Source organism: Esox lucius, chromosome 19 (genome assembly GCF_011004845.1).
Source record: "Esox lucius isolate fEsoLuc1 chromosome 19, fEsoLuc1.pri, whole genome shotgun sequence".
Lineage (NCBI taxonomy): Eukaryota > Metazoa > Chordata > Actinopteri > Esociformes > Esocidae > Esox > Esox lucius.
The window spans coordinates 34,494,015-34,521,738 of NC_047587.1; the positions used below are offsets into that span (position 1 = coordinate 34,494,015).

The 27,724-nt window shown below is 40.1% G+C and overlaps 1 long non-coding RNA gene across 1 annotated transcript; it reads right to left on the reverse strand.

Annotated features, from left to right (window-relative positions):
• Nucleotides 1-21,166: 21,166 nt before the first annotated feature.
• Nucleotides 21,167-26,247, reverse strand: LOC109615537. The gene is made up of 5 exons (XR_002196532.2): nt 25,287-26,247; nt 23,316-23,389; nt 23,158-23,237; nt 22,887-22,995; nt 21,167-22,785 (listed from the first exon to the last, which is right to left on the reverse strand). It is a non-coding gene; the product is annotated as an uncharacterized LOC109615537 (long non-coding RNA).
• Nucleotides 26,248-27,724: the final 1,477 nt, after the last annotated feature.

Consider the following 27,724-nt stretch of genomic DNA (forward strand, 5'->3'; position numbering starts at 1 on the left):
CATGTTAGCACAAATAACTATAACGTCAGTGTTTGATAACATTGTCATTTGTGGGAAGGGTTTTGCGAAAGGTCAAACCTCCGGGCAAGTTTATATATGGGTGCGGTTAAATGCAAGAACTGCTTAGGGAAGAAGCAATCTGCTGGTATTCTGTCTATAATGGAGTGGCCAGCACAGTCATCGGATCTCAACCCTATTGAGCAGATGTGGAAGCAGTTTGAGCATATGGTATGTTAGAAGTCAATCAATATAATTTATTTATAAAGCCCTTTTTACATCAGCAATTGTCACTAAGTGCTTTTACAAAACACCCAGCCTGAAACCCCAAGGAGCAAGCAACAACAATTTTGAAGCACAGTGGCTAGGAAAAACTTCCTAAGAGGGGCTGAAATATAGGAAGAAACCTAGAGAGGAACCAAGCCCGGAGGGGTAACCCGTCCTCTTCTGGCCGTGCTAGGTGAAAATGTTTAGAGTACAAGTTGTAATTATTAGTAAATGCATTTGGGTGATATCCAGAGTCTATAAAATCTTATTCAGATCAGAAGCATGCCCAGATGGACAAGGACAGGGACAACCGAGTGGAGGGTGGGGTGGTTATCAGACTAGGTGGAATCGTCATGTATCGTCTTGATCTGCAGTACAGCCAGGAGGACTTTGGACAGGGGCCGCAACAAGTCTTTAGAGCCTGATACTTGGGAAGTGTGGATCAAGACCTCATGTCTTCCCAAGTTTGAACGGAGCAGGAGACAAGAACATTTAGAGACTGCATTCCTTAGGTTTACAAGGATTTACAGCTGAGAAGGAGAACTGACTGTACAACCCCAGACACAATAATATAGCAGCGTAAAAACTTAGGGCTGAGACAGGGGGGTTCAGTGACACTGTGGCCCTATCCGGGGGAGGCCCCGAACAGGGCCCAACAGGCAGGAAGTCAATCCACCCACACTACCAAGCATCAACCAAAGGGACACCAAACAACCGCAACTGCAAGTGCCCATCAAGCCAATCCAACTTGTGGGAGGTGCTTCAGAAAACATGGCTGAAATCTCCTCAGACTACCACAACAAATTGGCAACTAGAATACCAAAGGTCTGTAAGGCTGTAATTGCTGCAAATGGAGGATTCGTTGACGAAAGCGAAGTTTGAAGGGCACAATTATTATTTCAGTTAAAAATGATTATTTCTAACCTTGTCAGTAAGTATATTTCCTATTCATTTTGTTATATTTTCTATTCAAACTGTGCCTAATGTTCAAACTTCCTAATGCCAACCCTCTCCTCTGCACACTCCAATTAAACTCTATCCATGCTCTTCATGTTTGACCTCATCCCACGCATACAGAAGGGCAGCTCCCGAGCCCAGTTCAAGCCCCCCTCTGTCTTCCCTAAAATCGCATTCACACACATTTTCAGACATTCTCCTATGACTATGCCGTCATTTATATGCTGTCTTTTCTATCTATGAAAGGTATGCAAAGGGAAAACCAAGTTTATATATTGCTTTCCTGCATTGGACCTAGTGATTTTTACTAAATCAGTTTCAGTTTAGTATAAATGGAGCGGTACCAGGGCGAGGGCATTGGTTACACACTGTGCTCTATGTGCCATGACTTCAAGGTCCTGACACAGAGCGCTCACTTGGGTGAACCACTTACAAATTTTCATGGACAGGGAAACTTGAAAAACATCTCTTATATTGTAGCTGTTAGGAAAGGCTTGGCAATACACATTTCTCTGGCAATGCACATTTGTCCTCTTGCCCGCTTTCAAAAAGGAGTTAACACCAAACTGTGCAGTAATACATGCTTCATGTAAGCCCAAAGCATTTCGTACTTATTTAGCCAACACGTTGATAATACATTATGCTATTAGTAAGCCAACGGATGATAGCCCACATTACAAGACTGTCACCAGTCCATCGTCCAAGACAGAACTCCAGGAACATTTGATATTATACTAATATTTATCTTTCAATAAGCATTAATATCTTAAAACGTTACTGTTGTAACTAATAATATAGTCTGGACATGAATGAAACTGTTAGCCATTAGTAGAATATTAACTTGTTAAGCCAGTTCTTTAGCCACTGCTCATCAAAGTAACTAGGATCTATACGTACCAATAAAGGTTTATGCACATGCGAAAGCTGATCTATGTTCCTCATTCTTGCATAGCTGGGTTGTTTAGTTAATATACATTTTTAAGACCAAAGGGTATACATACTTTTAGCAACTCTAAGTCAATCTGGACAATAGTTTCTTCGGAAATACGTAGATGTGGATATTATGAATAATTATTTAAATGTTATTTGTCCCCTCCCAATAGAATAATTTTCAGTTTTGTAGTAAAATAATACCTGGAGGTACCAATAGATCTGACCACTCTGGTTAATAAGACCAGGGTTTATTTAATACCACTGAGTTTTAATTTCAGATCAACAGTGAATTTAACTATTGAATAAATAGAAACCTTGCAGGGAAAAACCAACACTGGCCAATTTAGATGAGCTATAAAACAACAAATGTTTCCCTCCACCCTGTGGCAAAAAGTTCAGCATTGCAGGAAGCATGAGCCGTTTTCCCACTGGAGCTAGTTGCCCAAGGGCCCCAATTCGATAGTCTGGCACTGAATAAAACATACACAACACAAAAAGAGAGGGTACCAGCTCACGAAAAGAGCCCTGTCACTTGATAGAAATGAACTGCTCTGTCATCAACATAAACAACAACAGGCATAAAGCCTACGTAAAAAAGCAGTTAAAATAGAATAAATCATCAAACACAACTGTGACAACATCCATTGTGACAACACACTAAAATGTTCACTGAAGCTCCTGGGGTCAGTTTTAGACATGGCCTTACAATAAAGTACAAACTGATAAGGAGTGCTCTTCCCACTCCCAGAAAGAAACACCTGGCTATAGCCAAGGGCAAATTCTGCTGTTGCAATTACAATTAATATGGGTCAATTGTCAAACATGATTCTAATAAGTATATATTAAATAACCTGACCTATTCTACTGGCTTAATCAATTCATTGGTGTGGCCTTTTTAGACTAAAACTGACACAATTAACTACACTTTAAGGGAACACTTAATTCACACATCGGGTCTCGATGAAGGAAATATATTAAAGATCTTTACGGTACATTGTGTAAATCAATGAGTAAAGAAGACATATCAATGGTCAATGGAAACCAAAATGACCTACCGACTGAGGACTGAATTCCAACTCACACTGAAAATCTATTAAACTATTTAAATCACAGGCTGTTCCAACTTGCATTAATTTCATCACAGCAACTCAGTAGTGTGTATGGCCCCCACGTGCCTGTTTGCACTCCTGACAACGTCTCGGCATGCTCCTGATGAGACAACGGATGGTGTCCTGGGGGATCTCCTCCCAGACCTGGATCAGAACATCAGTGAGCTCCTGGATAGTCAATGGTGCTACTTGTTACTTGCTACTCATGCCACCCTCATGGAGCCTGTTTCTGACAGTTTGGTCAGAAACATGCACACCAGTAACCCACTGGACGTCATTTTGTAGGGCTCTGGCAGTGCTCCCCCTGTTCTTCCTCGCACAAAGGACAAGATACCAGTGCTGCTGTTGGGTTCATGCCCTTCTATGGCCCTTTCCATCTCTCCTTGTTTCTCCTGGTATCTCTTCCATGTTCTTGAGACTGTACTGGGAGACACAACAAACCTTCTGGCGACGGCATGTATGGATGTGCCATCCTGGAGGAGCTGGACTACCTGTGCAACCTGAATGGACTGCAGGTACCGCCTCATGCTACCAGAAGTGACAAGGACACTAGAGAAGAATCAGTCAAGGACAATAAGGAGAGAGCACTTGTCTGTGGCACCCACATGCAAAATCATTCACTTTTGGGGGGTTGTCTTGCTGTTGCCTCTCCAGTGCACCTGTTGTCACTTTTATTTGCACCAAAACAGGTGACATTGATTCACAATCGCTTATGCTTCCAAACTGGACAGATTGATATCCCAGAAGTTTTGTTGACTTGGTGTTATATTGTGATGATTATGTGTTCCATACATTTTTTTGAGCAGTGTAGTAACAAGTAGTCACCTAGTAACTATTCAACTAGTGTTGATGTTTCGGGAATAAGGATTGTAGGCAGTTTAAGCCTGTCCCTAATGGTCAATAGATGTAATCACATAAAGTTATGTCAAACTACTTCATTGCTTCTAAACCACTAGTCATAGCTAAGATTACTTAGGTGCTACTCCTACACTATATGTGTGACACCCTGATGAACAAACAAGCTGAAATGCATTGGTGTATTGTAATAATAATGTGTCCACACAATCAGGGTGAATTCTAGCCTTTTGGGGATCTAAACAACATTATATTTTGGGGTCGACTTTCACACCATAAATGTTGAGTTCAAATTTTTTTTTTTTATGAAAATAAATGTTTGGGCAAATAAAGAGCGAATATAAAGTATAAATAAGCATGTAAATGCAAAAGTACTACAGAGGGGCCTATTAGCGGCAACATGATACTTCATTAAAACAAGCATTATCATCTATAACCTCTAGATGGCACATAACCTACATATTGTCTCACTTTCGATTACATACTTTATATTTATGACTATGAACTGTAGTAAGGGAGGATGATTGGTTGCAAGCAGTTATATATCAGCCTGTATATCACAGGTACAGTTAAGTCTGGAAATGATTGGACACTGACACAAGTTTTGTTATTTTGTTTACCAAAATATATTCAAGTTACAGTGATGAATATGAGCTTAAAGTGCAGTCTCTAAGCTTAAATTTGAGGGTGTACACATGCATATTGGAGGAAGGGTTTAGGAATTACAGCTCTTTAATATGTAGCCCCCTCTTTTTCAAGGGACCAAAAGTAATTGGACAATTGACTCAACAGCTGTTTCATGGGAACATGTGCGCAGGAGTGGGGTGCGTTCAGAAATGACTGCCAGTGGAGCAGACTGGTGGTTAAAACACCAACGAGGTTGAATGCAGGAGGGGAGGAGAGTGGAAAAGATTGGTGACATTACAGAAATAAAGGAATTATTATGCTTTGAATTCGTAATGGTTCACTACCACATCTCATATACAATTGTTGCTTTTAATTGCTTAGCTTGCTTGAGATAACACCCCTGTGTCACAGGAAGAGCCCCAGGAAACAGATCAGAAGATGTCACATATTGATAAGGGGTCTATTTTACAGGACTGGTTCTGTTTTCCTTAGGTCAGTCAACCATCCCCCACTACTTGAGTTTTAGGATATAACCAGAGTGAGGGTTGGAAGAAGGGCTCTTGAACTTTCCTCCTGAACTCTGTATGCTTCTATGCTCTTGCAAACACCTCAAATCTCCAGAGTACTTTAAGCTTTGATATTTGTACTGTAATTGTAATACTCTCTTTACACATTAAATTCATTTGTTACATTAATTCATTGACTATTTGAATTAATCAAAGATGGGTCAAAATCCAATTCCACCAAATGTCTCTTACTGAGTGAGTGAGTGAATGACCGACCCTTGTTAAACAGCATATTGGTTAGAGAAGCGGCCCTGAAAACAATAGGTCCCGCATTTGAATCTCGTCACAGTCAAAATAAATAATGCATTGGGATTTGTTCTGGATAGACAAAAAGGTTTGCTGGCTACAACCTTCAGTAGCCGCGTTATTGCAAGCCTAAAATAAAACTGTTTACGCTTATATTGCGACAGTTTTTGGTGGATTTTCGAAGTACGTATCCATGCATGCTTTTTGGATCAGGATAGACAAAACTTTGCTGACTACAACCTTCAGCAGCTACGTTATAGTAAGCCTAAACTAAAACTGTTTATGGTTTCTGGTGGTTTATTGCCAGACCGCGTAAGTGGAGCCGGCTAAGAAGAGCTAATCTCTCTTACTGAATGACTGACTGACTGACTACTCCTTGTTAAATAGCGTAGTGGTTAGAGAAGCGGACTTGTGAATTATAGGTCTCAAGTTTGTATCTCCTCACAGGCGAAGCGATGTACGCATTATGAATTATTCCATATAGACAAAAACTTCACTGGCTAAAACGTTAGTATCTATGTTATAGTAAGCCTGAAATAAACCAGTTAACGGTTATATTGCAACTGTTTCTGGTGGATTTTTAAAGTACGCATCCGTGCATGCGTTTTGGATTAGGATAAACAAACACATTTGCTGGCTTAACATACAGTAATTACATTATAGTAACTCTTAACTCAAACTGTATACGGTTATATTCCAACTGGCTAATAGCAATTATTACTGGCTAATATGCTGTTAAAACGGCCAGTGGCAAACGACATACATAGATGCTATTTGTGGTGGAGGTAAACTTAGTAAGAAACGTCAGTCAGTTTAACTGTATCAATGTCATTCATGAATGGCCAATTAACTATTAAAACAGCCAGTGGCAAAAGAGGATTTATTCAGGATATGCAGATGCTGAGTGTCAGTATAGGCAAGAGGCTATGTAATCTTCAGTGTAATCTTCAGTCTTGCTAGCAATTGCTCAATTCTTATGACTATTCCAATTAGTAAGTTATTAGATATTAGTAAGTCTATTACTGGCTATTAAGCTGTTAAAACGGCCAGTGGTAAAAGCCATACAGTTCATAGATGCTATTTGTGGTGGAGGTAAACTCAATAAGAAACATTTAAAACAATGCTTAATGGTGTGTGGCGAAATATTCAAACTTGGGGTGAGATTAATGCGTAACAAAATTATCTAATATCAAGATGCTATACCAATACTCAACAAATTTATATTTTTGTGGTGTAGTGGTTAAACACACAGCCTCTCATGTGAGAGACATGGGTTTGAAGACAGGGAACAACATTTATCAACACTTTAAATTGCGGGTCGGCTGAACCTGGTGTCTCTCAGTGGTGTTTTTTTTTTAATGCAGTTCGACCATGAAAGCCTTATTCACAGTCTTCTGTGTCCGACTTCAATCTGAGTTGCAGTTAATTGCTTTCTGAAGCTGCTAACTCTAATAAACTTTGGTTCTTCCTCTCCTTTGGTGGTCCTCATGACGGACAGTTTACTGATGACACTTAATGGTTTTTGCGTCTGCACTTAAAGAAAGTTCTTGAAATGTTCTGTATTGAAAGACCATCATGTCTTAAAGTAATGATTCACTATAGTTTCTCTTTGTTTATTTGAGCTGTGCTTGCTATAATGGATTACAACAGTACAGGCATAATAATGGTCATCAGTATTCTAACCTTACATTGTCACAAAATGTCTCATTGTCTCCAACACATTAGGGAAAGAAATTCCACCATCTTGAAACGAGGCACACCTGTTAATTGAAATGCATACCAGGAGTTTGTTTTAATGTCTTCACTATAAATCTACAATGTAGAGAATAGTAAAAAAATAAAGACATAACTTTCAATGACTAGGTGTGTCCAAATTTTTTACGAGAACTGTATAAGCCTTGACTGATGCTGCAGAAGATTGCCAAGTTGAAGCTAGCTACTGTAGTTCGATGTCCAAGGTTGCTAGCATAACTCGCAAACACAGTCGGCTACAGCATTAAAAACTAAGCAAAACAAAATAATACAATATTTATCCTGTGGATTTATGTCCTAAGCTTTTCTTCTTTCTGGTATATTATCTGGTTACTAGACTCATGAAATCCTCTGAAAAAGCCACTGACTGGAGTTTTTCCCTTCCCTACACCATAATTCGCCTGGAGCCACAGCAATCCAACACACTCTCTATTTATTATGTATCATAATGATGGCCCTTCTGAACATGACAAATTCTGTAGACCTTCATTAACAAACCAAAAAAAAATTTGAAAATATGCTTTAATATCACTGTTTCATATTTTGGTGGGGCCCTAAGTGACCGCATGGGGTTTGATTTATTATACCATTCAGTAGCAGAATTAGACATGCCATTCAAAAACATTAAAACATTTTGGCAATAAAATGTGAGGTCAACCAGGTGGTTTAGATCGTTTTGACGAACACTTTTAAATTAAATTCATAATGTGACTGCAGATCCAACATATATTTCATGTTGCTTTTTCATAAAATGTGTGATTTACGTTTAACCGTGCAAGCCACGAGAAATAAAAAAGTTATGCTATGCTACAGTTACAGTTACAATTTACATCCCAAATTTGAATAAAAAAACAACAATATTAAGTTACATATAACTATATATTTATTACATTTTGCTGTTTGGATATTTTTGTCTTATAATAATGTGATGCTATGATATTACTGGTTTGTTGTTTTGGCTCTATACCTTAGCACATTGATTTGAAATGAAACAATCACTAAGATGTTAGTGAAGTTTAATCTGTCAGCTTTAATTTGAGGTCATTTACATCCAAAAACATTAATATGAATTACTGCCCTTTCTATATATATATATATATATATATATATATATATATATATATATATATATATATAGTGGATATAAAAAGGCTACACACCCCTAAAATGCCAGGTTCTTGAAATAATATTTTTTATTCACCTTCAATGTGACCTATAACATGAACAATTCAATTGAAAAACCAACTGAAATCTTTGAGAGGGAAAATAAAAAAATAAAAAACTCACAATAACCTGGTTGCATAAGTGTGCACACCCTTAAACTAATACTTTATTGAAGCACCTTTTGATTGTATTACAGCACTGTTGTAACACTTGTCGTGGTGTAGTGTTGGAGGAACCAGGCGCAGGCAGAGATCACGTTCGTTGGTTTATTAAAACAACAAACAACAAACCGAACACGAACGGAAAACAATCACTACTCTACTGAATGAAAATAAAAGTGCGCAACAATGCGACTTAACAACTAACATACAAACAGTAGCACAAACAACACTCACCAGCATACAGACAGCAACAATGACAGCGACAGCAACAATTATCCACAATGTGGGGAGCAGAGGGGAAACATATATATACACATACAAATGATACAAATTGGGACCTGGTGTGGAAGATTGGAAACATGTGACAGTCCGGGATGTGTTTGTGAGGTATGGGAACTGAGGAACTATGGCACGGTGGCGCTGCTGCTCACCGCACCATGACAGTACCCCCCCCCAAAGGCCCGGCCACCGGACGGGCCAAGACGAACCCCAGCCCAAGGGAGGGGGGGCGGGGCAGCGCAGTACCCCCATCGGCACAAACCCGCCGAGGGGGCGGAACAGCCGAGACTAACCAGGGTGGCGGAGCCGTCGGGACAGGCCGGGGAGGCAGAACCGGCTGAAGATCAGGAGCCGGCGGAGGGTCAGAGGCCGGGAGAGCCGACGGAGGGTCGGTAGCCGGCGGAGGGTCAGAGGCCGGGAGAGCCGGCGGAGGGTCGGTAGCCGGCGGAGGGTCGGTAGCCGGCGGAGGGTCAGAGGCCGGGAGAGCCGGCGGAGGGTTGGTAGCCGGCGGAGGGTCAGAGGCCGGGAGAGCCGGCGGAGGGTCGGTAGCCGGGAGAGCCGGCGGAGGGTCGGTAGCCGGGAGAGCCGACGGTGGGTCGGTAGCCGGGAGAGCCGACGGTGGGTCGGTAGCCGGGAGAGCCGACGGTGGGTCGGTAGCCGGGAGAGCCGACGGTGGGTCGGTAGCCGGGAGAGCCGACGGTGGGTCGGTAGCCGGGAGAGCCGACGGTGGGTCGGTAGCCGGGAGAGCCGACGGTGGGTCGGTAGCCGGGAGAGCCGACGGTGGGTCGGTAGCCGGGAGAGCCGACGGTGGGTCGGTAGCCGGAAGAGCCGACGGTGGGTCGGTAGCCGGACATGAGGGGGCGCCGGGGCGGCCGGGACATGAGGGGGCGCCGGGGCGGCCGGGACAGGAAGGGGCGCCGGGGCGGCCGGGACAGGAAGGGGCGCCGGGGCGGCCGGGACAGGAAGGGGCGCCGGGGCGGCCGGGACAGGAGAGGGCGGTGGCAGCCAAACCCCGGCAAGCTCAGGCGGTGCAGGCCACTCCTCCTCGGCCTCAGGCGGGGCAGGCCACTCCTCCTCGGCCTCAGGCGGGGCAGGCCACTCCTCCTCGGCCTCAGGCGGGGCAGGCCACTCCTCCTCGGCCTCAGGCGGGGCAGGCCACTCCTCCTCGGCCTCAGGCGGGGCAGGCCACTCCTCCTCGGCCTCAGGCGGGGCAGGCCACTCCTCCTCGGCCTCAGGCGGGGCAGGCCACTCCTCCTCGGCCTCAGGCGGGGCAGGCCACTCCTCCTCGGCCTCAGGCGGGGCAGGCCACTCCTCCTCGGCCTCAGGCGGTGCAGGCTGAGGCGCAGGAAGGAGGCAGGAAGGAGGCGCTGGCTGCTGCTCCAATGCAGCAGTGGGCAATCGGCGCCGTGGCGCAGGGACAGGGGCAGCGGAAGGCCGCGGAGCAGGAAGCGGTGTGCGCCTAATTGCCAGCCTACAGCCTGGCCAGCCTGCACGGGGTCGAGGAGGCACCGGACATAGAGGGGGCGTCGTCAGGACTTCCCCCGGGCACCCACTCAGCCCCCCCCTAAAATTTTCCTGGGGGGACCTCGGACCGAGCGTTGGGCACCTCGCCCTCTTCTTCCTCCGGCCTCGCCTGCGTCCTGTCCTTCCTGCCACCTGCATGTCCTGCAGGAGACCCTTCACCAGCTCCCCTTGTTCTTTGGTGAGGGGCTTGACCACTCCATACTGGTCCATGCCCCACAGCGGCACCACGAACCAGTCTTGGGGCAACCCCCAGCCCTGCTCCCCAAGGGGATCCTCCTCCACTCTCTCATAGACAGCTTCGTCATCATCCGATGAGAGGGAGTCAGACCCCCAATCGCCCCTCCACGTATACACCCTCTCTGGAGGGGCTGTCTGCTGGCTCCAGTTGCGGTGGATCATTCTGTAACACTTGTCGTGGTGTAGTGTTGGAGGAACCAGGCGCAGGCAGAGATCACGTTCGTTGGTTTATTAAAACAACAAACAACAAACCGAACACGAACGGAAAACAATCACTACTCTACTGAATGAAAATAAAAGTGCGCAACAATGCGACTTAACAACTAACATACAAACAGTAGCACAAACAACACTCACCAGCATACAGACAGCAACAATGACAGCGACAGCAACAATGATCCACAATGTGGGGAGCAGAGGGGAAACATATATATACACATACAAATGATACAAATTGGGACCTGGTGTGGAAGATTGGAAACATGTGACAGTCCGGGATGTGTTTGTGAGGTATGGGAACTGAGGAACTATGGCACGGTGGCGCTGCTGCTCACCGCACCATGACAACTGTCTTTTTGGGTAGGAGTCTATTAGCATGGCACATCTTATTTATCCTGTGGATCATTCTTTTACATCACAAAAAAACTGGCATTTAAACAGGGGTGTGTAGACTTTTTATATCCACTGTATATAGTCCCCTGATTTTAGGGGACAACTGGCAACTTAAATGTTTCCTGGCCAGGTGTGTGTTGTTGCATTGCTAGTTCATGCACACAAGATCATACAAAAGCTTTATAGGAGATTGTAGGTGCTGCATTTGCCTGTTGATGTTCTGAATATGAGGAGTAAAGTGTCAGTACCAGTAAAGAAGGCCACCTTGAGGCTGAAAAATTACTACAGCATATTGATCACAGCCAAAATACGTGTCAAACCATGTGGTGGAGGCAATGTGATGTATGTCGGATTATTTCATTTATACAGTTTTTAAGCGAATTTAACAATCAAGTTGTTTTCTTGTTTTGGTCAGTTGTATATCACATACAAACTTGCATTGATGAAAGGACATAATAATTAATGTGAAGTTTTCCTGTTTAAATGTACAGTAAACTTGAGTATGGTTCAGCACAATTATGATTCATAATCTTTAAACAATTATTAATACATGTTGGTCTGTTACATTCTGTGTAATGAAAGTTACTTTTTTAAACATTCTTTGTGTGCTTCTCCCTTCAGTTATTTTAACTGTGGTCGATGATGCACAAGAATCCCAACAGGATTCAATTAGGGACTTCTTCAAAGATGTTCCTGTCCCAGGCTGTCGCACCCACTTGCTTCAAGGAGATCACCAATGTTAGAGTGCCTAAGAAAGTCAAGATAAAATGTCTTAATGACTATTGCTTTGTAGCATTCATCCATCATCAGGATGTGAGTCAAGATGCTTTTCATGGCTCACATTATAGCCAGGATAACTAGACCCACTACAATTTACCAACCAAACCAGATCAATGGAAGATTTGATTTACATCACTTTTCACACAGCCTCAATACACATGTAGAAAAGAAAAAGCCATGTGAGGCTGCTGAATATTGACTATAGCTCAGCATTCAACATTATTGTCCTATTCAAGACGTTCTCCAAGCTCAGAGCACCGGGTGTGGACACCAACCTGTGCAATTCGATATAGAACTTTGTGACAAAACAACCTACTATAAGGCTGTGAAGATTTGTAACAGCTCTGTCTTATAGACTCTGAACACTGCCCATCATGTTTTGTAACTATGTCACATTAGCAGAGAAAACAATTGCTGTGAATATCGCCAAACTATTTTACAATTATAATACAAGAATGTATAATAATCACTGAATACACAGGCTACTCTGAATTTAAAGACATTGAGTAATAAAACAGTTTTAGACCAGTTTGTGTTGGTGAACTTGCTATCTAGATTGATTTCGGTAGAATAGGCAGGCATAGCCTATGCATTGTCCATTAGCCTACATGATAAAATCTGATAACAGTTATACAAGATCACCCCTTTTAAGTGGACATTACACATTTATTTTATCTTGATAATCCGGGAAAAATCATTTGGGACATTTTGCTAATTTTGCCCAGTTATTCTATGCAACCACAACAAGCAATCCATCGGAACGCATATTCAGTACAACAGGCAGTATTATTGCTGCATTCTGCTGACCTTTCAAACCAGAGAAATATAACTTTGTTCTGTTGATTGTGAGTAACCTCTAAAGAGTTGTTAAAAGCCACCATTCATAACCTAGTCCAGTGGTTTTCAAACCACTCTGGGGACCCAACATCACTACATGTGTTAAATGTGTAACTAAGCTAGCCCACTTAAATACACTTTGAATACAATTATCCATCCCTTGTCTACACTCTAAAAAGAAAAAGTTATTGGAGCATCCTTTGAGTGTGTGGAGGAACCACTATAAGATCTTCAAGGAAAAATATCAAAGGGTATTGTAAAAAATAGGGGTGTGGTGATCTTGTCATAATTGTATCCATAATTTTATATGTTTCACACTTGATATCCACAATCAGATTGGATAGTCATAACTGGAAAACCAGGAAGTGCTTTGCAAATGCCGGGATAGCTTATACCTCAAAAGCATGTTATTGCACATAATCATTAAGAATGCTTATCAGTGAGATTCTCTCGGTCATAAATTGTTCATCATTTAAAAACAAACCCCACAGCTTAAAAGACAAATGCATATTAGCCTACTTATTACTCCTTCCTAGCTGGAATATTAACTTCAGTTACACATATGCTGCTTTTCCACTGAAGGTTTGTGTTGGTTCCTGCTGTGAAATTCACAGTTGTGTCTGTTTTTTAATTGGCCCATGGCCCGGCTCGAAGTACCGCCTGTTTCCAGTTTTAAGCCCTATTTGATATCTGTTACTTAGCAGAAACTCGTAGGTGCATGGGCAGGCAAAACTCAATGATTTGTCTCATGCAGTTGTCACAACGTTGTTACTTAAAGAACCACGAACAACCAACCCAAAATGTTCTTTAAAGTTCTAATGGTACTGGTTCTTTGAATAACTTATAGGGGTTCCCTCAGTTACAGGATGTACTTAATAAAGTTCAGCAAATTCCAACCCTTATTTTAATTTCTGCTAGGCTACATTTTCGTAGGTTTATTTGAAAATGTTTCATTTGAAAGTATATTGCTGTCTTCTCAACCCTGGTGAATACATTATAACTATCTTCTGAGCTTGTAGGGCCAACATAGACCAACAGTATCATGTAGGATGATATCTTAATATATAACATCAGGAAACATTTTCAGTTAGAACATATTCATAAATATTAGTTGGTGGTAATTAGGGAAACCATTTATCTTCCTTATCATGACTGATGATTCAATCCAATTGGTGAATTCTACTTGGTGAACAGACAGAAGTGAACTCATCCCAATTTTAGCATGCATCATACTGATGTCTTGGGAACCCAAAAAATATGATGGCGAATCCACACACCGTGGCCGAGCAAGCAAACTGTCAGCACTTTGGGAAAGATAAGTACTAGGATGTATACAGGGGACCAACAACTACTTCTAAAATATAATGGCTTGACGCAAGGTAATTGTAAAGTCTGGTGATAAAAGGGAACAGGAATGAATCAAATCTTATCTTTGTTGAGCTGTTATTGCTCTTTTGTTTACCCCAGTCCACAGATGGATGGTCTGCCAGAGAACATAATCAAACACATCCCTGTGGTGTTCCTCAACGTAATCAAAGTGACACTCTGAAAAAGGAAGCAATCTAACAAAATAAAGAAAGAAATACGGTGGGTGGCGTGCTAATTGAGTGATACATCTGGTTGATTTGATTTAGTGCAAGGTTAGAGTCCAAGAATTGCCATTCAGGTCTTGGACAACACAGGATTGAGTAAGCTTTGCCTACACATGCACAGATTAAAAATGCATAATAACACTCACACTTATTGTCTTACATCAGATAGTGTTACGATTCAACCAGTATTCATAATATTATACGCAACAATATGATATTCAGTAATACAGTAATATTTCAAATACTGTATATTGCCAATGACACCTAATAAACCCCATTTCTCAAAACAGAATGAAATAATCTGAGCTAAAGCAATGAATTTCTAAATAACATGCTTCCTGAAATAAAAAAAGTAAACGAAAACATTTGCTTAACCCCATTTCTTCCTGAATAATTTACGCAAAAAAATAAATTGGTCAATAATGCTTAAATAATTTTGGTGACGAAGTCATAAACACAGTATTTAACTTTTAGCAAAGGATTTTATTGCTGTTTGTGTAGATGGCACACAAAAAAACAGACACAGACACCCTTGTAACTCAGAGCTGATAAATCAGCCCTCCCCATCTGCACACAACTTCATAGCCTTGATTGATATTGTTATTACTTATTTTGCATGATTGCTGGAAAAGTCTCAAAGATTATATTTGGTTTTGAGAAAACCCATTGTTTTACCTCCAAGCAGTGTCCATTGCCCTTGTGAAGACATTTTTATTTAGTCTGAAAGGATTCCATGTCTGAAGGCAAGCCTAGTTCAGCCGGCCCGCAATTGAAAGTGTTGCCATCTTGAAATTCTAACCCAGGTCGCCCACGTGAAAGGCTGTGTTATAACCACTACACCACGGATCTGTACATTCGCTGGGTGTCAGTGCCTCTTGTCTCTATCCTGACCAAATCCTCTTTTGCCACTGGCCGTTTTAATAGCTAATTGGCCATTCATGAATGACATTGATACAGTTAAACAGAATAACGCTTCTTACTAAGTTTACCTCCACCACAAATAGTGTCTATGAATGGCGTTTCAACAGCGTATTAGCCAGTAATAAGCTTTACCGGTATCTACTAACTTACTGGAATAGTCATAATAATTGAGCAATTGCTAGTGAGTCTGCCAAAGCTATTTCATTTCATGGCACAAGAATGTATTTTTTTAAATTTGTGTCTGAGAGAATACTTTTTCATGTCATTTGTGAATGACATTTATTCAATAACTATCAATAAAGGTAACGATAACTAACTTTTTCATCAAGTGAAAAGATGAGAGTACCAAAAATAATTAATAAATGTTGTTGCTCTCAATAGATTCAAATGTAGGGCTTCCACATGAGAGGTACTGTCTATAACCACTACCCCACAGCATTACATGTTTCCACAGTCGCTAGACTCCATTGAGGATTGTGTTAAACTGACTGACTAGTATCTACTAACTTCCTAGGAATAATCATAAGAATTGAGCAATTGCTAGCAAGACTGAAGATGAACTTTTCCATGCCAGAAAAAGTTGCAATATAAACGTATACAGTTTGAGTTAAGGCTTACTATAACGTAACTACTGTATGTTAAGCCAGCAAATGTTTGTCTAACCTGACCCAAAATGCATGCACGGATGCGTGTTTCGAAAATCCACCAGAAACAGTCGCAATATAACAGTAAACTGTTTTATTTCAGGCTTACTATAATGTAGATACTAACAGTTTTAGCCAGTGAAGTTTTCGTCAATACGGAATAAATAATACTGCAAACTTGGCTTTGCCTGCGAGGAGATACGAACTCAGGACATATAGTTCACAAGTTCACGTCTATAACCACTACGCTCCGCTTACGCGGTCCGGCAAAAAATTTAAATATGTTTTAGTAGTACAAGTTCTATCAAAGCAAAAACGGAAAAACTAAAAATTTGATAATGAACAATGTATTACACCTACAGGCTATGGGTTTTTTGCTAATGCAGTTAAACTTTTAATCTAATCTTTATTATTGCTTAACAATGTTAACATTTTATATGGGTATGATTTCCATGCCGGCTACAAACACTGGCTCCTGCTACATTACTAAACAATGTTTTTTCGGTAATGTTATAAAATGCAGTAAGTCTTCGGGTTAGAACATCTGATTAGTGCCCAAAAGGTTGCTAGCTCAAATCTCCAAGCTGGCAGGTGAGAAGGTTTTGCAGTAAAAGAGAATGTGTTCTTAGTCAACTGGTAAAATAAAACTGTTGTACAAACAAATTTTGCACAATCAATTTTATTTTAATTAGCCTACTGCGCAGGAGTTCTGCTTCAAATAATGACAATGCCTGTGTTAGAAAATGGCATATAAACTTGAACTTCTATTTTATATAATTTAGGTAGATCAGCAATCAGTGAGAGCACACGTCTGTCTGGCTCATGGGCATGTATGGTACAAATTCATCATGCTTTGGCTCAGATTAATTATGCATTGCACAAATTCATCATGTTTTGGCTCAGATTCATCGTGAATGGCTCAGATTAATCTTGCAAGGCACACATTCATTATGACTTGGCTCAGATTCATCATGCATTGCACAGATTCATCGTGCCGGGCTTAGATTCATCGTGCATAGCTCAGATTCATCACGCATGGCCTGAAATGTGTTTCTGGCTGGAACAATTGCTTGGGTTCTTTCTGGCTGAGCAGATGAACGTTTAATATGTTCTATCATTACAATTGTATAATTCATTTTGTCTAAAAAGTGTTGTGCTGTCTGGCCCTGTTCTCACCATATTGGCTTATCCTCTCCACATGCCTTCATCTAGAAGATATCAGTGCAGTACGCACATACATTTTGCGACCATACAGAACCCAAATTAACAAAGTATTATATCTGTGTCTGGTATTCCCTTGCTATCTAGTCTCAGGGGACTATGTAGACTATTTTACATACATCTTTGACAGCCAAATTCTTAAGAAATACTATGTTAGGTAAAGTAACGTTAGAGTAATAATCCAGAAAACAAAACTAAGTCGTGTTTCGTGGTTAAGGTTCTGCTCCGCAGATGGATGCTCTACCCACTGCCCCAAACAGGAACTTGCTGTGGTTATAGGCTCCATCCTGCTGTGGTGTTACAACATCAATATGTTATAAGTGATTTTCTTTCTAATCCTAACCCAAACCTTAACCCTAAACTTAACCTCAGTCCTGTGATACCTAACCTTAACCCAAACACTAACCTGAATCCCAGTGCTGTGATACCTAACTCTAACCAAACCTTAACCTAACCTTTACAACAAACCTTAACCCTAAACTTAACCTCAGTCCTGTGATACCTAACCTTAACCCAAACACTAACATGAATCCCAGTGCTGTGATACCTAACTCTAACCAAACCTTAACCTAACCTTTACAATTTTCTAACCTTACCCCAAACCTTAGTGTTGTGATACCTAACCTTAACTCTAGTGCTATGATACCTAACATTAACCTAACTGCATTGTTAAAATGCATTTATACCACATTGTAGTTAGCTTGGTAAGGCCACTACTCGTTCCTTGCTATTCATATACCCTGTGTGGATTAGTGGGTAGGTTGCCCGCTAATCCAAAACATGGCTTGTTTGTTTTGTGCAAATTCGCAGCGTTCGTATATGACACGTTTGTCTTACGTTCATATCATATTATAAATTTTGTAACATGTTATACGTTGTTATAGTGTTCTTAACATATTATACGTTGTTATAGCGTTTGTAAGATATCTTATGTTTAAGCCAATTCGTAATGTATTATACGTTTTGGTAGCGCATTGTAATGTAACCTACTGTAACCTAACGTAATGTACCATACAGTATCATACGAAATCTGGTAGTCTACATAGTTCCATGAAACCGTGCCATTACTGATACATTCAAATATGACATTGTACCTAAAAATTTCTAAAGATTGAGTAATAAGCTCATTTAATGCAGTGTTTAATTTCTTACAATATTGAACCAAACTATAGGATTGTCCCATAGTGGTTTAGACATACTTTATTGCATATTATATTATTTTTTATAACTTTAATTGTATGATGAACTGTTCACGTTTGTTTTGGACATATGGGAAGTACCCTACAACTCAATTATCAGTTTTTGTTTATACTAACATGTCTTACTTTTACATTATTTGTTCAATGTCATTCATTTTTAAGAGTTATTTCATTTCTTTTAAAGGGATGTATTGTTGATTTTTTGTCTAATCATAATTGAATTGGCTAAAAACAGGTTTACACAGTGAAATGCTAACATTTAAAAAATTGCTGATAATTGCAGGTAAATAAAAAAATTATATTGGAAAATATTAACACAATAAAAATACTGTATGCAGAGTGATATAACCAGATTAAACAACTAAGAGTAAATTAAACATTACAAATAACAACATTACTGGTGATGGACTGTTTTTTATTGGTTAACTATTCAAAACCATCTAATGTCTAATATGGATTAATAACATCCTTCATTATAAACGGCTAACATAGTAACTTTTTGCTGTATGAATCACTAACCCTGTAACCTCATCTCCAGGCTATCGCACACCTTCCAGTGGAAGTTGGCCTTGTGGGAGGGACTAATTCACTTTGTCATCATTTAATTTTTTCGAATAACAATTATTGTGAGGCATGGCTCCATATAAAGATAGGACTCTGTCAGAAACTGGTGGAGGGTACTAGCAAAAACATTCCCAGGGACTTACAATGGAGAAAAAAATAACTATCCCCTTAAAAGATTTGGTAGATATGTATTGCGCTTGTTAGTGGAACTATTCCAAAATGAAGTGCAAGCACCATCTAATTATTAGCAAGACACTTTAGGCAATACACTGTAGATGAGCTAGTTTGTCCCATTACAGAAGGGGAGGGTCTTCCTCAATCCATCTGCAAAATGTTTAAAAGGTTTATGCTACAACCAAAGCTGTGAAGTGTCAAAACCTGGAAGTTTATTTTGGGTGAAAGCCAATACTGTATCAAAAATACAACACCAATTCAACAATTTGAATTGAAAAAGTACCCCTTTTATTAGTTTTACCTAGCTAGGTATTTATCTGTAAAGTATAAACAAGTCAAGACAAGTTATAAATGCATAACATTAGCCTACTGGCAGCAATATAGGGGTAGATGCAACCATGTAATTGCAACCATAGCTAACATGGAGCACAGTGTTTGCCAGACCTGGTAGCCAAGACTTAACACATTGGCAAGCAAGTAAACATTTCTCTTCGTGGGTTGCATATTGAACTGTTTCCATGGTTGTTTTCCAACAGAGCATTTTACTTCCATAAGGTTTGGGAATTACATTTCCTCAATCAAACAAGTAATAATATCTCAATGTTAAATAAATAAAAAAAATAGTAATAACAATAATTAATTATGTTCTACAATTTCACATTCATCGGTACATCCATTCCATTTATAGACTAAATCAGAACAGGAAAATTTGAAACTACCATTATAATTTGTAGCTGTATTTGTTTGTCTTCAAGTCCCCAATATCCTCAAGGCCATAAATCAAAGATTAAACAAGTAGTTAGGCAGGAAGGATGTATGTGAGACAGAAAGAAACAAATAAAAGTATGAAGTTGCAGGATAGGGTAATGCAGGAGCGGTGTTGCCGACCTCTGGTTTCTGCAGTGGAATAGGAAGTGGGTGTGCAGCTGCTGGCTGGTTAGCCACGAGGGCCAGTGGGGGAGTAAAAATCTGAGCATGTGTCGTGGTTATGTGGGCAGGCTTCACAATCACAACACCGTCTGAATGGATTAAGACACAATTTTCTGGTGTGCACAACATTTTGAAGCAACTTCAAGTCTACAACTTCAAGTTTATGCCTTTTATCAGTGATTGGTCAACATTGGTAGTGACATGACTGTGACATTGTGTATTCATTGCTTCAATGCGGACGCTGATTAAGAACGTTGTTCACATCTGCGTTTCAAAATGAGGCATCAAATTAGAAACACACGGAACTTTAATGAAAATATTGGCCAACTATAACCAGCAAACTGCAGTCCTTTTCAATTTTCTTAGCAATGATTCTGTTTCATGTGACTAATAAAACAGCTGAACTTGAGAATACTATTGTAGATCTAAACAAGCTAGCAAGCTAACATGCGAGCCCAGTTGCCTCAAAACGAACTAAAGTCATCATAACAGCTGGCCTCATACTCATCAACTGGCCCTCAGCTCTTCTTCTTTGGGATTGGTTTGGCAGATCGCATCCAGCTCATCGCCCTCTACTCTCCCCAAGTAAAATAGTTTTCCCCCCTTTTTGTTTCTCGGTTGAACGCAATATTTTGTTTTCACATGTTCAGAACAAATTCAGCAATGAAAACATTGAAGCATACCCAGACCAACATAATACAAGCTGAATGAAAAAAAAAATGCTAATAGGTAATTCTGTAATGTTTGCCATGTTTATTCAATTCAGAATACCCACTTTAAAAAGAAAGTGCTCTAGACTAAACACAATGACATCATCTGATCACAGTGAACACTTTCACATGATGCATGTGTCTAGAAAGACCCATCCATCACATGGATGTGGTGGGTAATGGATAAGCAGTGAGAGAATACTGGAACAATGAAATATACTTTGGCAAGACTAGGATTTAGTCATTTTAGTAATTTTTTAATGAACTATCTTGTTACAGTACCATAATATACAAAGTCTGTTGGAAAAATAAAATAAAAATATTGTAACACTGAATATAAAGTAGTCAAACATTACAATAATAAGCTTGTATGTATATTTTTTTAAACATTTGATCTACTACATGCTGATAAGCATTCCAGAGAAGCATCTCGCTGCATTAGGGGTTTTCAGGACAGTATTAACCGGGTTAAGCAAACATTTCTGGCCCAACGACTGCTCAAATCCATCCCAAAATGACTGAAAACTAGCCCAACTTTTGTTGGTGCACAATATAGACTATTTTACAAGTGAACCAAATCCCCCGTAACACAACATAAGATGCAGTATATACGCAGGTGAAACCGCGGATCCTACCGTAGCTGACGTCTGATGTGATAACAGCATAGAAACACTAAATATAGCAATATAAAGACAGAAAAGGTGCTGCTGCTGTGAAGTTCAGAAGTATGCCAAAAAATCGCAACATTGTTTGAAAAGTAGCCCGATTTAGTGTGAAAACTGCAGCTATGGTGTGTGTGGGGTGTTACGGTTGTGCTAAATATAGCAGCTTGTTCAGGGGTGACATAGTAAAGGCAAGTAATACTTACTAAATCGGCTATTTTCTGTTTAATATAAGCAATGCATTTCAAACAATTTGCAGATGTATTCTGTTAAGTTTGTTAATATTTTGATGGCAAAATCTTCTGATTAAATCCATTTTCATTTCATGTAGCAATTGGAAAATGTGGAGAAGTCCAATACGTTTGAGAGCTACAGAATATTATTTTAAAAGTTCATGTAATTGTGAGAATAATTCAGTTAGGCTTCAGTTTGATTGTTTTTTCTTTGCAATGTTTCTTAACAGGCTAACATATGTATGTCAAATAATTTTACCTTCAGTGCATTTGTCATGAAAAATCTATTGAGATTTCCATGTGTAAAACAATTGTTGATATATTACTGTAGACTCAGAAGATGAGAAATGTAATATAAGATTGCTTTGGTTTCTCAGATGAAATATTTGGCACATGATTCATTTTCCCGAGTTTTCAGATACAGATGGGCCATTTTTGCAGAAAGTACAGATTGGCTCAGCAGATAAAACATGCCATTCAGCAAAACTAAGTTTTCAAACACTGAGGCTCAACAGACTGTCAAGGGGACACTGAGGCTAAGAACAATTGGTATTTATCATCTCCTACAATGCTTGTAGAATTGTTTGGTAAATCACACATTTTCCTTATACATATTATGAACATAGACACACAAACACACGTATATAGTGATGATTGGCCAGTATCAGTGTCTTGCCCCAGCTTCTCTTGTTCTCTTTAAGTCCAAATCATTTTTAACAGATTGTTGTCACAAGTGATGTTTTGGATTCTCTTCATTTTTTCTACCGGTGCTGCAGTACCAAAAACAATTTCTGGCCATGATTTATATAATTTACCCTGTCTTGATCCAATTAATCTAGTTATGAACAGCACTGATATGCTTAGTAAGGGTAGTAGGAAACCTCCAGATTGGTTGATTCAGGCCTGCCAACTCCTGAAGATAGCTTGGAGTGAGATTTCCTAAAATTATGTGAAGGGTAGTTTGGATGTCTCCAGCCTCAAGAAGCCTGTTAATCTTGGATCTTGTTGTTTAACCAACATTCAGCTCTGCTCCTGCCCGAAAGACATTGATTAAAAAAATTATTCACTGTAGACACTAATCCAATAATTCCAACTCACTGTGTAATTCCACCTATCATCAACCGTTAGCCTACCTGGCAGTTGGTTTGTCTATTCCTCATAGTGGATTTCTTGTGGCTCCAGGTTCCGAAGAGCTGCAGGCTTTACAAACTTTGAGCAAAGTTTGTGGATGAAGGTAATCATCTAGTGTGGTAGTACAGAAAGGAAATACGAAATGTCACATTAAACATTTATGGAACTTGACAGAAACATACCAAACTCATTTTAGCTCATCACAGATTCAAAAGATTGATGACCACTCTCCCTAGAGAAGGGCGTTAAAGAAGTTGAAGACAAGGAGAGTACCTTGGTAAAAGAGCAGGTTGATCTCAGTCACTGGGTCAGAGAATGCCTGCATGAGTCTCTTGAACCTATAGGTTTCTCATCTATAAAATAAAAAACAAACCAACAATCAAACAGTTGAAATTGGTGTAATATTTATCTTGAACATTTTTGACACCTACCCAACGATTTGAAGTAACTGGCCAGTGGTTCATACTACTGTAGAATCCTACTACAATTCTCCAGGCTCAGTCATCTGATAGAGACATGCTGAAGCATTTTCATGTATTCACTTTGAATGAAGCTTACACAATTGTAAACGTTTATTTTTTTATCATTTAAAATGTACTCCATTAGTTCTTTCATAAACTATGAACTGTTAGATAACAGTTCCTCTTGGTTCTTCCAATATCCAACATCCACAACTACACAGCTCATAAGTTTGCATACCCTGGCAGAAATAGTGAACATTTGGCATTGATATTAAAAATATGACCGGCCATGCAATAAAACTGTATTTTATTTAAGGACAGTGATCATATGAAGCAATTTTTTTTATCACATAGTTGTTTGGCTCCTTTTTAAATCATAATGATAACAGAAATCACCCAAATGGCCCTGATCAAAAGTTTACATGCTCTTGAATGTTTGGCCTTGGTACAGACACACAAGGTGAAACACACAGGTGATAATGGAAATTAAAGCTGAATTTCCCACAGATGTGGCATTTTAAATTGCAATAATGTCTATAAATAGTCAATAAGTTTGTTAGCTCTCACATGGATACCCTGAGCAGGCTAGATACTGAGCCATGGGGAGCAGAAAATAACAGTCAAAAGACAATTCAAGGTAATGCAACTTTATAAATATGGAAAAGGATATAAAAAGGTATCAAAAGCCATGCAAATGCCAGTTAGTACTGCTCAATCACTTATTAAGAAGTGGAAAATCTCGGGATCTCTTGATACCAAGCCAAGGTCAGGTAGACCAAGAAAGATTTCAGCCAAAACTGCCAGAAGAATTGTTTGGGATATAAAAAATATTAAAAAAACACAGGTAACCTCAGGAGAATTACAGGCTGCTCTGGAAAAAGACGGTGTGGTTGTTTCAAGAAGCACAATACAATGATACTTGAATAAAAATGAGCTGCATGTTTGAGTTGCCAGAAAGAAGCCTTTACTGCACCAATGCTACAAAAAAGACAGATTACAATATGCCCGACAACACCTTGACATGCCTCACAGCTTCTGGCACACAATAGATGGTCACAACCATAAGCACTATGTTTGGAGAGGGGTCAACTAGGCCTATAGTGAACAGAATACCATCCCCACTGTCAAGCATGGTGGTGGCTCACTAATGTTTTGGGGGTGTGTGACCTCTATGGGCACAGGACATCTTGTGTGAAAATTGATGGAAAAAAGATTGATGGAAAAAAGATTAATTCAGCATGTTATCAGAATATACTGTCAGACAAGTTGTATTCTTCTGCACGAAAGCTGCGCATGAGACACTCTTGGACTTTCCAGCACAACAATGACCCTAAGCACAAGGCCAAGTTGACCCTCCAATGGTTACAGCAAAAACAGGTGAAGGTTCTGGAGTGGCGATCACAGTCTCCTGACCTTAATATCATTGAGCCACTTTGGGGAGATTTCAAACGTGCGGTTCATGCAAGACGACCAAAGGCTTTGCATGACCTGGAGGCATTTTGCCAAGACAAATGGGCTGCTATACCACCTGCAAGAATTTGGGGCCTCATAGACAACTATTACAAAAGACTGAATGCTGTCATTGATGCTAAAGTGGGCAATACACAGTATTAAGAACTAAGGGTATGCAGGTGTCTGTTCATTTCTTTCTTTGTTGCCATTCTTTGTTTTATGATTGTGCCATTCTGTTATGACCTACAGTTGAATGTGAATCCCATAAGAAATAAAAGACAGGTGTATTGCCTGCTCACTCCTGTTTTCTTAGCAAATGTTACATATATTACGAATTCTCCAAGGGTATGCAAACTTTTGAGCACAACTTTAGGACCTCAGAATTAAAACCGGACACCTGCTATAAATAACTTGTGATCAAACGGATTTATTATCACATCATCACACGATTAACTATCTTGATTTTCCTCAATTTGTTCTGGCACCTACTTTTTCACAGATCCTGTCCGCTGCACATAAGGGGGGGAGGGCTTGGGGGTTGCTTTTTGCTGCAACAAATCAAAATATTTCAACAAACACAACTTAAGCAAAATTCTAAATCAAACTTATCCATTTATGACACAATTATTGTTAGATGAACAACTAGCCAAAATAGTAGTGTTAACTAGTAAAACTTTGCCCTATGTCGGCCTGCCGGTGTAGCGAGCTGGACACGGTGGTCGACGTGCACACACTGTGCTGTGCGTGTCTGGGACCGCTGCATGCTCGCGACGGTGCCATCAACGAGCTAGAGTTCACTGCCTGCGCTGTCCTCCCTTTGCAGGTGAGGATGGACAGAATGGCGTACTTCGCTGAGGTGGTCCCTCTCGCTGATGTCCACTCTCTCCTCTCTGAGGAGGACTCGTTTCAGGAGTCGGGGGTCGGAGGCTGAGGGGAACTGTTCTGGAGTTGTTCCGACTCTTCCTCTTCGGAGGAGCAGGTCGCCCCCTCTAAGGACAGGAGTGTTGACTGTTTTTCATCTTCATCATCAGTTCTCGTAATTAATCAAGCTGTGGGGTGCAACACCTTAATTAAAGTGGTCTTTGTGGGCAAACTTTTTTGAAATCTGGGAATCAATTAAACATTCCTTATACAGAGGCCCAAGGTAACCAGCCTCGACCAGCAGTACATTGTGTTCTACCAGTGCCACCTTAATCTCTGCCCTAATTGTCTGCAACAGAAAAAGGTTATTTGTAGTACATTTTGTGTTAAATGTTACATTGAATTTGTATTATTATATTTTTTTATAGATCTTGCCTATCCAGTACAGTCCAAGGACTACATGTTCCTGTAAAGCCATGCTCTAGTCCAGGGGAGGGCAAACTTTTTGGCTCAGGGGCCACATCAAGATTTTGAAATGAAATGAAGGGCCACATTTGTTTTATAATTTGTTCATCAGAAATTATGTGCAGGCCAGAAAAGGACAATAATTCAAAAATGTATACAGTAGTTCCATTATGATGTCTAAATCAAAAAAATCAGATGTATAAGAATGAGCTGGTGAGTTATGTTTTTCTTCCCCTCAATCTATTTTATTACCTAACGCTGGCCGGATGGCACTGTGTCTGGCCCGTGGGCCTTAGTTCGCCCACCTCTGCTCTAGATCTAGGTTTTTGCTCAAACAGTTAATTACTAGAATTAGGTATGATAGATTAGCATTGAAGCAAAAACCTACAGGATAGTAACCCTCTCGGAACAGGGTTGGAAGTTCATGAAAGCCCTACACTACATGGGATTAATACTAATAGCCTACCTTGGCTTCTTGTGTAGACATCCCACCAACAGAAGCTGCCACAGGCAAAGAAAACCAGGCAATATCACTGGCAGACTGCAGCACCTTTTGTTTCTCCTGGTGGGCTGTGGTGAGAATATGTTTACATACCGACAAGACAGCTCCAAGCAGGGCCTTTTTGCTTAACCTCTTTTATTGCGTCTGTCTCCGGTTGGGTCTGATGTGTACTCTCTTTGTCATCCCGTCTCTGTAATTGACCTGAAGAATTGAGGGCTTATTTTTTGTCTGTCCACATTGAATTCAGTTTGCTCTTCCCTGCCTCTTTAGATAACATCTTTAAAGCAGAGAAATGTTGACTGTGTCTGGTTTGATTGAATCAATCTTATAACACATCATAATCTTTCTAAGAACATACAGTTTAGTTGGCTAGCCTTTCATCACCATCATCTCAATGACTGTTCCTCAGTAGCCAAGGCAAACTGGGGGATTACTCTTTCAGGGGAAATTAAAGCTCTCTGGCAAGCCACTAGCTAAGGTTAACTAACTAGCTAGCAAGAAATGTAGCTTATGTTAACCTAAGTTTTACTAAATATTTTTTAGTTCCTTTTTGGAAAGCTAGCTAATATAACCAAAATATTCTGCCACTGACCACATTGTCATTTTGGTCAATAATAATGCAGACTTCAGCTACTTACCTTCATTAATTAGATGTGTCTGATGTAAATTCTGATGACAGTTAAAACATTTCTGTCAGTGAAATGTGATGACAGTATGCCAAGTGAGTAGCAACAAGTAGGAAGGCATTCCACCTGTGCAAGCCACACATTTGGAGTTTGCAGAGGCCACTTGATCAGATGGAGATGTGTACATTTCTATGAATCTGTTTAGACATTATCAAACTGTTGTAGTCACAGTCAAGTGTTCAGATGAACAGATTAGCTTGAGTCCATAAAATAAATGTCCCAACTGTAACAAAACTCAAAATTCGAATAAACAACTTTTGGTCACATGATACTCTACTAAAAGTGTTACAGGAAAGACACAAGCACGGGTAAAGCGATCTCTAATGAACAAGGAGATATAAACAAAAAAAGAAACAGGACACTGTCTTTCAAAGATAAATCGTAAAAATCTAAATAATTTCACAGACCTTCAT